The 10,862-nt window shown below is 55.9% G+C and overlaps 1 pseudogene; it reads right to left on the bottom strand.

The window, feature by feature from the left end:
• Positions 1–895: 895 nt before the first annotated feature.
• LOC119619349 (uncharacterized) lies at positions 896–1,842 on the bottom strand (annotated as a pseudogene).
• Positions 1,843–10,862: the final 9,020 nt, after the last annotated feature.

Below are 10,862 nucleotides of genomic sequence, written 5' to 3'. Positions count from 1 at the left end.
TACAGGCGTGAGCCACCGCGCCTGGCCGAGACCAAGCTGCTGCTGCTACTTTTTTGTTTGAGACAGAATCTTGCTTTGTCGCCCAGGCTGGAGTGCAGTGGTGTGATCTCAGCTCACTGCAAGCTCCGCCTCCCGGCTTCACGTCATTCTCCTGCCTCAGCCTCCCAAGTAGCTGGGACTACAGGCGCCCACCACCATGCCCAGCTAATTTGTTTTTTTGTATTTTTAGTAGCGACAGGGTTTCACTGTGTTAGCCAGGATGGTCTCGATCTCCTGACCTCATGATCCGCCCGCCTGGGCCTCCCAAAGTGCTGGGATTACAGGGGTGAGCCACGGTGCCAAGAGCAAGCTTCTGATGCTGGGGCCGCAAGGAGCTTCCCAGGCCAGGCAGGTTGCTGTCTCAGCGGCAGCCTGCAGCCTCCTCCCAGGATCCGGAGCAGGAGGGTGGCTGTCTTTTGCATTCAATCCGCTGGGCTGCTGCAGGACTCCCGCAGAGCTGCTCCAAGGGGCCAAGAGAAGGAAGGACGCTGCCCCCAAGGACAGACGAGCAAGCTGGAGTCAGGAGAGGCCCAACCGTGGCCCGCAGGCCTTGAGTCTCTGCTTGGGGGAGCGTGAGGCAGGTATGGGAGGGGGCCAGGGAAGCCCTGCAGCCCCCCCACCCCCACCCCCGGCCCCAGGCAGCAGTGCCTCCGAGGCCTGGGCGGCAGGAAAGGGAGAGATGACGTCATTGCCGCCTGGAATCTGCTGTTTGGAGGCGTCGCCATGGAGACCGGAAGGCTCAGGGTGGGTAAAAATAGCAAACCCAAGAGGGTGTAAGTTCCAAGAACCCGAGTCTCTGAAAAGCAAGGCATACATGTTCTCGTTGCCTAGAGGACAGAGGGCCCAGGCTGGGAGTCTAGCGGGAGGGGCCGCTCGGGGCTGCTGGCTTGCAGCCACCCGCACGCGGCGTGTCCCTGCCACAGCCACCGAGAGCTTTGTCCCCGAGCAGGGTGTGGCGGGTGTGGCAGGCTCCCAGCAGGAGGCGTCTGCAAGCATGCTCCCTTCCTCTGCTTGGGCACCGCAGCCTTAGCCCAGGGCCGCTCTGCAGGGACTTTTCCTTCCTCGCAGAGGGGAAGCAGCCGTGGCCTGTGCGTCGCTGGGCTTCCCAGGCCTCATCCCGGCCGGAACTCCGTGCCTCCAGGCGGCCTCTGGTGGGGCGGGAGGGACCGGAGCTGGGGTTTTCGCTGCCTGGCTGAATGCTCTTTTCCTGCCCTGCTTTTGGAGGAGGAAAGGGGCGGTCGCCTGAGGAAAGCCTCCTGCACCCCAACCCTGTTCCTCTAGGGGTGGTTTTCTTGCCAGGAAGCAGGATTTTCCTCCAGGCCAGGAGGTGGCTGTCCCGCTCCTTCTGGGCTCGGTCCCCGGAAACGCCAGTACACTGTCTGCACCTCCCTTCAGCGGTGTCCCAGTGTCCTCATGGGTCCCCCCAAGTCCCAGGCCACAGAATATGGCAGGAGGCCTGAAGGCTCTGGGCTGCTCTCCCCAGATGGCTGAGTCCGTGGAGAACCCCTGCAGCTGCGAGGGGCTCCCTGGCCCGGTGCCACGTCCGAGAAACTCTGCCCTGTCTTTGCTCTCAGCGTGGCTGGGGCCTCCTCTCTCCCAGGCCAGGCTGCGCCAGGGCATGGAGGGGACCTTGCCTGGCGGCTTCCTCCAGCCGCACGAGCCTAGGCAGAAGTGTCATTGGGCTCAGGGACCCTCAGATGGCCCAAAATGACCCAGGAGCCCTCAGAAGGCCCAAAATGACCCAGGAGCCCTCCGATGGCCCAAGAGCACCCTGGGTGGGGAAGGATCCAGGGTGATTCCCAGCCCCGAGAAATGAAGCCCCATTCCAGGAGGGTGACTGTCCCCGGGCAAGGGGTGACCGTCCCTGGTTGGGAGGCAACTGCCCACTACAGCAATGAACGTTCTCCTGAGCAGCCTGGGGAACCCTTTCCTTCCTCCATGCTGGAGGCTGCTGGAGCTGAGTCTCTGTCCGCCACTCCCTGGGTGCTAAATCCTGGAACATCTTCAAAGAGTTTCAGTCCCTTCTCTTCTGCACATACCATTGTTCTCAGGGTGGCCGGGCAGCCCCTTCCCGGGCAGGGGAGCACGGGGTCACCTCTCACGCCCAGCCCTCCCTCAGCTTATGGTGGTCTGTGGCTGGAGAAGGCGAGGGGATGTAGAGCCCCGTGTAGGGGTCGCTCATTCCCCCAAGACATAGCTCACATGCCTTATGTAACTCGTGAGCTCACGCAGAGGGCCTGCCAGAAATGACGGCAGGGGCGGGAGGGGCCTGCTCGGGAAGCCAAGTGTGGCTCAGGCTTATGAGGAGCCGGCCGGGCCCTGCCTCGAGGAGAGAGGGGCCCGAGCCTTTGCCACCTGGGGCTCCTACGCTGTGGCAGGGGATGGGCAGGGCCTGGGACGCAGCGAAGGCCGAGGTGGTGCAGTGTATGGCTAGGCCTGGGGTGGCTGTGCTGGTCACTTGGCCTGTGGGTAACTGGCCAAGCAGGATGTGGGCCCAGGCCCACCCCACTCCCCCACCAGCAGGCGCCAGCAGGCCCGTGATGTCAGAGGAAGGGGCCTAAGTCACCCAAGACCCCCGGGAGCAGCTCTGAGGGCCTCGGAGGGGTAGGTGGGTGGAGGCAGTGCTGTCTCCCCCAGTGCCAGCTGCCCCTCCACCCCCAAACACAGACCAGGGCGGATGCTGCACTGAGGATGGCCCTGAGGCAGGGCTGGACCCAGTGCCCGCGGCTGTCCCTGCCCTTCCTCCCTTCCCTTTTGGAGTCCTGGCCCCACCCCGTGCTTCCCCTCTGCCTGCTGCACAGGCCCCCACACTGTGGCTGGCCCAGCCCAGTTTCACTCCTGGAATGGGACCCCGGGCCCCAAGAGGGGCAAGGGCTTCGAGGAGGCTGTGGCAAGGGCCTCTGGGCAGCACTTGAGGCCTGGGTGACAGCATGGGTCCTCAGGGCAGTGCCCCCAGCCAAGAGCGAGCCATCCCTCCAAACACAGTACCAAGGGGCACCTGGCCTGGGGACCTGTGTCCCGCCAGAGGCAGGGCCTGGCATAGCTGCACCTCACCGGGCCCAGGCCAGCCATTGGCCAGCCTGTGGAAAAGGCAGCCAGCCCCTGATAGGGAAGGGGTAACTGGGAGTCCAACAAGGAGGAAGGGGATGCCAGGATGGGGAGGCCAGCCCTCCGGCCTGAGGAGGGCAGAACACTGGCAGGGGTCCCTGGCAGGGTCTTGGACTGTGCCTTCGAGCCCTTAAGCAGGAGAATGGGATCGGTGGGGGCTCTCTGAGGGGGCCAAGGGCGGTGCTGGGAGCCCAGTGTGGGGCAGACCCTGCTCTCAGGAAGGCTGGCCAAGGGGCCGTGGCCCTAGACAGAGGGTGCAGCTGTGTCCTGCTGCCAAGGGGAGGGGTGAGGATGGGGGCAAGGGGCGTCCGTGCAGAGGCAGAGAGCAGGAGGTAAGGGGCTGGGCTCCTGGGATGGCTTGGCCTGAGCCTGGAGGCTACAGCCCCTCTGAGTAACGGGAAGGTGGCTGCGGGCAGGCGCCGTGTGTGACTGAAGGGTAGGACCTGTGTGAAGGAGCCCCTCGCTGCCCTGGGGACCACTGGGCCCCTGAGGTCTGGCTCTCACACATGCCCTGCCCTCACCTGACCTCCCGCCCGGATCAGCCACACGCTCCAGCAGGTCCCAGGTTGCCCTGAGCCTCAGTGTGCTCTGGTCTGCATATGGTGGTAATGCCACCTGGCTCAGCATGCCGAGGGAAAACCAGCCCTGGCACCTGGGTCCCACAGTGCCTGTGATGACTCATGAGGTTCTGCCATTGCAACCAGCAGTGCCACGGCTCAGGCCCCTGGAAAGCACTGTGGGGATGGCCCCCACTTTGGGAAGTGCTGGCTGAAAACTTCTTGTGGGCAAGGACAGCACCCTTCTGTCCCCATTGCATCCCCTGTGCCCACCTCATGGTGCTCGGTGTTGTGTGCCGGGTAAAGGACAGCAGCCAGGGCCTCGGAGGATGCTGGTGATGCCCCGGCCATGGCTGGGTCCCTGACTCTCGCTCTGTCCCCACCGTTTGACATGTACCCGCTTCAGCTAAGTGAAGAGTGAGCTCTGGCCCTAGGGTCCCAGGTTCAGTGAAGTGCTGAGGGCACGCGGGGAGGTGGCAGTGAATGACTGGGGTGGCGTGGCATGGCTACAGCCCCGGGCAGCCATAACCAGCACAGTGCACAATCCAGGGCAGCACAGGATGCCCCCAGGACAGGGTCCAGTGGGCGAGGGTGGCAGGGCTGGGTGCCCACACTGGCTCTTAAATTCAGCACACGGCCCCCCAGGCTGGGCCTCACCAGTGTCCCCCTGGCTGTCCATAGGCTGTGGACGCGTCCTCAGAGCCAGGCTGTGGGCTGCTGAGGGTGCCAAGATCTCAGTGCCCCTCCCTCCCTCGGGCCCATCGTCCTGCTGCTGCCCCCTCAGCCTCCAAGGTCCCTGTGGCCCTGGGCAGGGGCTGCCAGGGGTCTCCTGCAGGAAAAGGAGCCTGAGAGAGCCAGCCTTGTCTCCCTAGCCTGGGACCTGGGCCAGGCCCTGTCATACTCTGGGTGTGAGCTCAAGGTGGGGTTGGATGGACAACTGGCTCCCGGGATGGCCCAATGCCTGGCCCAGGCTGTCCAAGCCTGGGCAGCCACATTGCTGCCCTACCTGGCTTCGTCCCTGTGGGGAGTGGGCAGGAGCTGGGCTCTGGCTCTGAGTGGGGTGGTCGGCCGGCCACCTGCTCTCACCCTCTGGTTCCCAATGGCCACAATGGCAGGATCATCCGTGGCCCCCCAGGGGCAGGCGCCCTGCTCAGCGCTTCCCATGCATCACCTCGGGTGACCCCAAGAGGCAGGCCCTGGCTCCAGGACCACCACAGGGAGGCTGACACACACCTGAGGCCACCTGGGCCCGGTACAGGTCAGGCAACTGATTTCACAGAAGACCCCACGGCAGGCAAGGGCTCTCCTGGGGAGAAGGGCTCTGAGAGAAACAACAGAAAAGGCAAACAAAACTGAAGGCAGCTTCCTTAGAAAACCAGAGAATGGGTCGGGCGCGGTGGCTCACGCCTGTGATCCCAGGACTTCGGGAGGCCGAGGCGGGTGGGATCATGAGGTCAGGGAATCGAGACCATCCTGGCCAACGTGGTGAAACCCCATATCTACTAAACATAAAAAAATTAGCCAGGTGTGGTGGTGGGCACCTGTAGCCCCAGCCACTCAGGAGGCTGAGGCAGGAGAATGGCGTGAACCTGGGGGCGGAGATTGCAGTGAGCTGAGATTGCAGCACTGCACTCCAGCCTGGGCAACAGAGCGAGACTCTGCCTCAAAAAAAAAGAAAGCCAGAAACTGCTGGCCAGGTGTGGTGGCTCATGCCTGTAATCCCAGCACTTTGAGAGGCCGAGGCGGGAGGATCACCTGAGGACAAGAGTTCAAGACCAGCCTGGCCAACATGGTGAAACCTTGTCTCTGCTAAAAATACAAAAATTAGCTCTGCATGGTGGCATGCACCTGTAATCCCAGCTACTACAGAGGCTTAGGCATGAGAATTGCTTGAACCCTGGAGGTGGAGGTTGCAGTGAGCTGAAATCACGCTGCTGCACTCCAGCCTGGGTGACGGAGAGAGATTCTGTCTCAAAAAAAAAAAAAGAAAGAAAGAAAGAAAGAAAACTAGGCCAGGTGCAGTGGCTCACGCCTGTAATCCCAGCACTTTGGGAGGCCGAGGTGGGCAGATCACCTGAGGTCAGGAGTTCGAGGCCAGCCTGACCAACATGGAGAAACTCTGTCTCTATTAAAAATAAAAAATTAGCCTGGCGTGGTGGCATACGCCTATAATCCCAGCTACTCGGGAGACTGAGGCAGGACAATCGCTTTAACCCGGGAGGCAGAGGTTGCGGTGAGCTGATATCACGCCATCGCACTCCAGCCTGGGCAACAAGAGCAAAACTCCGTCTTAAAATAAAAGGGGGGCCGGGCGCGGTGGCTCACGCCTGTAATCCCAGCACTTTGGGAGGCCGAGACGGGCGGATCACAAGGTCAGGAGATCAAGACCATTCTGGCTAACACGGTGAAACCCCATCTCTACTAAAAATACAAACAAATTAGCCAGGCGTGGTGACGGGTGCCTGTAGTCCCAGCTACTCGGGAGGCTGAGGCAGGAGAATGGCATGAACCTGGGAGGTAGAGCTTGCAGTGAGCCGATATCGTGTCACTGCACTCCAGCCTGGGCAACAGAGTGAGACTCCGTCTCAAAAAAAAAAAAAAAAAAAAAGGAGGAAAACTAGAAATTGCAGGTCAGCACAAAATATAAACTTTAAGACAGCTATAGATTCTTCACTTGGCAAAAATCACTTTCTTGTTTTTTGTTATATGATCTGAAGACTATAACATTCTAAGTACCGTGTGAGCTACATCTAGGAATTTTCATTGACAGTGTTTTCATTATCATTCAATTTAAAACATGTTGTGGTTTCCATTTTGATTCCTTCTTTAATTGATGATGTGTCCAAAGTATTTTGCAATGTCCCAGATAATGGTGATTTTTGATGGGAATGTGTATTTTTCTTTGTTATTTATTTTTATTTTTTTTTTTGAGATGAAGTCTTGCTCTGTTGCCCAGGCTGAAGTGCAGTAGCACAATCTCAGCTCACTGCAACCTCCACTTCCTGAGTACAAGTGATTCTCCTGCCTCAGCCTCCCAAGTAGCTGGGACTATAGGCACATGCTACCATACCCGGCTAAGTTTTGTATTTTTAGTAGATGGGGTTTCACCAGGCTGGTCTTGAACTCCTGCCCTCAGGTGATCCGCCCGCCTCAGCCTACCAAAGTTCTGGGATTACAGGTGTGAGCCACTGCCCCCAGCCTGTTATTTTTCGTTTGGAATTCTAGTGTGTTTCTTTAATAGTTACCAAAGAAATACAGATATATAGAGATATATAGATAAAAGAAAGGGAAAAAACCCTCAAAGTTAGTACAGTTTAAATATTGAAACTGTAGATCTGTAGAAACTATTGTATCTGTAGAACTCACCAAGCCCTAGCCCTCCTTTGCTCCTCCATGATGGCCCTGGCATCAGCCTCTTTCAAAGCTTTCAACCATTTTTTTTTCGTCTTAGCTCTCTCCATACTTCTAAATTGTGTGCTCTCGCTGCTCCTTCTTGGTTTAGCAGCTTTATACATGGTGAGATGTTACTGGGGAATGAGGGTTTTGCTCTTATCCAATGCTCTCTGCCGCACCCTACCATCTCGTCTTCTGGCTTCCCAAATGAGCAATTTCATCATTTTTGTTTAAGTTGATGACTCTATTATAATTATGTACTATAACTCTCTGCTGAGGCAAGTAGTGAACTCTGTTTAGGTTTTCTTTTTGTTTTTCCTGGAGTTAGTATTGGCCTTGCTTTCTTCTTTCATCTGCTGAGTTTCCTCTGTGCCTATGGCCCATCCCACCTACGTCTTCCAACAAGCCCTCCACACAGTGTTTGATCTAGTCAATTGCATCCTACATTCCACTGGTTCCTTGTTTTCCTGGAGCCCTGTGTCCTTCTGTCTCAGTCTGGGCTGGTCACTCTTTGGGCTCCATGTCTAGGCTGGTGGGCAAAGATTTCCATGTCCCCTTCATGGACTGGAACAGACCCTTCTTAGCTCTTATTGTTATGATGGAAGCCCAGTTCCAGATCCCATTCGGAAAGGGTCTGTGGCCATGACTGTGTTTCTCACTGGCCTTAACCAGTAGCCCTCATTGGACATGACACCAGGCCCAAGCCTCGCCTTGGCAGTTTGGTCTCCATTCTTGCTTACCACTGTGACTTGAGTGCTATCTTCATTTCTAGTTCTGCACAGCTTCCTTCCTCGTGTTGTTTTACCGGACATTTAAAAAACAAATCTGGCCGGGTGTGGTGGTTCACACCTGTAATCCCAGCACTTTGGGAGGCTGAGGCAGGTGGATCACCTGAGGTCTGGAGTTTGAGACCAACCTGGCCAACATGGCGAAACCCCATCTCTACTAAAAAAAAAATACAAAAATTAGCCGGGCATGTTGGCGGGCGCTTGTAATCTCAGCTGCTCAGGAGGCTGAGGCAGGAGAATCACTTGAACCCGAGAGACAGAGTTTGCAGAGAGCCAAGATCACGCCACTGCACTCCAGCCTGGGTAACAGAACAAGAGTCTGTCCCCAAAAAAAAAAAAAAAAAGACCGGGCATGGTGGCTCATGCCTTTAATCCCAGCACTTTGGGAGGCCGAGACGGGTGGATCACAAAGTCAGGAGATCAAGACTATCCTGGTTAACACGGTGAAACCCCGTCTCTACTAAAAATACAAAAAATTAGCTGGGCATGGTAGCACGCGCCTATAATCCCAGCTACTTGGGAGGCTGAGGCAGGAGAATCGCTTGAACCCAGGAGGTAGAGGTTGTAGTGAGCTGAGATTGCGCCACTGCACCCCAGCCTGGGTGACAGAGTGAGACTCCATCTCAAAAAAAAAAAAAAAAAAAAGGCAAATCTATTTTACCCAGCACGTGTTTGTGCTTGGACTGGGAAGGGGACCCTGCGCCATCCTGGCTGGAGTTGTAGCAGATGCTCTGGTGTCCTGCGGCTCCCTGGCCCCACCCTCACAGTGCCCCACTGCAGGACTGTTAGAAGCTTCAGGTTGCAGCCTGCCCAACAGCTCAAGCTCAGCAGGGCCGAATGGAGAATGTGTGCCTCCTCCTCCTAACATTGTTAAAAATAAAATTTGTATTTTGACACAATCTCAAGCTTATAGAAAAGTTGCAAGAATAGTACAGGAACTTTTTTTCCCCTGAAGCATTTGAAGGTTTGTTGCCGCATGGTGCTCCACCACACCCCAAAACAAGGACATTCTCCTACACGCCCCAACACGGCTGTCCAAGGCAGGAAATCACGTGGAGTCAGACCCCACTCTGGGCTTTCTGGTTGTCCCAGTAATACCCCTTGCAGTAAAGAGATCAGCCTGAGACCACACGTTGCACTGAGTTGCCATCGTGTCTTCTGTCTCTGTCGCTCCAGAACATTCCTGGGCCTTTCCCTGACTGTCCTTTGAAGTTTCCAGGCCAGGCTTTTTGGAGAAGATTCCCTGTGTGGCTTTGTCTGAGATGTCATCAGAGAGAGACACGGGTTGTGCATCTTCGGCAGGAAAGGGGCAGATGTGACAATGTCATCTGCTCACCCCACCCTGTTAGGTGGGGCAGGATTCTGATTGATCCAGTACCACTGTAGTCCACTGTGATCACTTGATTAAGGCGGGGTCTGTGTCTCTGCTGGAACTTACATTCTTTTTCCCTTTGTGACAAATTAGCATTTTGTGGGGGAGATTCCTCCCTCCTTCCCTCCCTCCGTTTCTCCCTCTCTCTTCCTCTCTTTTTTAGAGACAGGGTCTCACTCTGTTGTCCTGGCTGAAATGCACTGATGCTATCCTAGCCCACTGCAGCCTCGGACTCCTTGGCTCAAGCAATCCTCCTGCCTCAGCTTCCTGAGTTGCTGGGACCACAGGTGCGTGCCATCATGCATGGCTACTTTTTGTTATTGTTGTTTTATTTTTGAGACAAGGTCTTGCTCTGTTGTCCAGGCTGGAGTGCAGTGGCGACGTGATGGCTCACCGCAACCTCGACCTCCTGGGCTCAAGGGATCCTCCTGTCTCAGTCTCTCAAGTAGCTGGGACTGCAGGCCTGCACCACCACGCTTAGCTAATTTTTAAAGTTTGTGTAGAAGCAGGATCTCTATGTTGCCCAGACTGGTCACGAACTCCTGGGCTCAAGCAACTGTTCCACCTTGGCCTCCCCAAAAGTGCTGGGATTATAGGTGTGAGCCACCATGCTCAGCTGATGCTTTCAAAATATGCAAATAGGTCTTTTTAAACTTTCAATTCATTAATATATTTATTTTAATAAATATTAAAATATGTATAGACTCACGGTTTTCTATTTTATTTGATAATTATAACTATCATTACCATCTATTAATATCATTATTCGGTCTGATTTGGCAAACAGGGGCTGTGGCTCAGTGCCCTCTCCATGTGACCCGGGGTGCCTTATGTCTTGTCGTCACTCTCTCCCTTCCCGGCCCTGGGGTCAGCCACCTTTTTTTTTTTTTTTTTCCAATGGAGTTTTCCCTCTTGTTGCCCAGGCCAGAGTGCAATGGCGAGATCTTGGCTCACCACAACCTTCGCCTCCCAGGTTCAAGTGATTCTCCTGCCTCAGCCATGTTGGTCAGGCTGGTCTCAAACTCCCAGTGTCAGGTGATTCGCCCACCACAGCCTCCCAAAGTGCTGGGATTACAGGTGTGAGCCACTGTGCCCGGCTGGATCAGCCGTCTCTTAAAAGAACTCCGGTTCCTGGCTGGGCGCGGTGGCTCACGCCTGTAATCCCAGCACTTTAGGAGGCTGAGGTGGGCGGATCACGAGGTCAGGAGATTGAGACCATCCTGGCTAACACGGTGAAACCCCGTCTCTACTAAAAATACAATAAATTAGCCGGGTGTGGTGGCGGGCACCTGCAGTCCCAGCTACTCAGGAGGCTGAGGCAGGAGAATGCTGTAAACCCGGGAGGCAGAGGTTGCAGTGAGCTGAGATTGTGCCACTGCACTTCAACCTGGGCAACAGAGCGAGACTCCATCTCAAAAACAAAAACACTTTGGTTCCCTTCAGTGAATGAAAATTGGGAGCCAAGACTGGGCTTCCTGGTGTGCTCCCTGCTGCTGAGGTGTGCCTCGTCTTGGTGGGCAGAGTGAGGGCTGATGTTTATACAAAACACATTTACATCAATAGTTTTCTTTATAAATACGGACATTTGTGAGATCATGCAGGTAT

This window comes from Chlorocebus sabaeus, chromosome 20 (assembly GCF_047675955.1).
Source record: "Chlorocebus sabaeus isolate Y175 chromosome 20, mChlSab1.0.hap1, whole genome shotgun sequence".
NCBI lineage: Eukaryota > Metazoa > Chordata > Mammalia > Primates > Cercopithecidae > Chlorocebus > Chlorocebus sabaeus.
The sequence above is the reverse complement of the archived record's forward strand: the minus strand, read 5'-3'. Positions and strand labels throughout refer to the sequence as shown.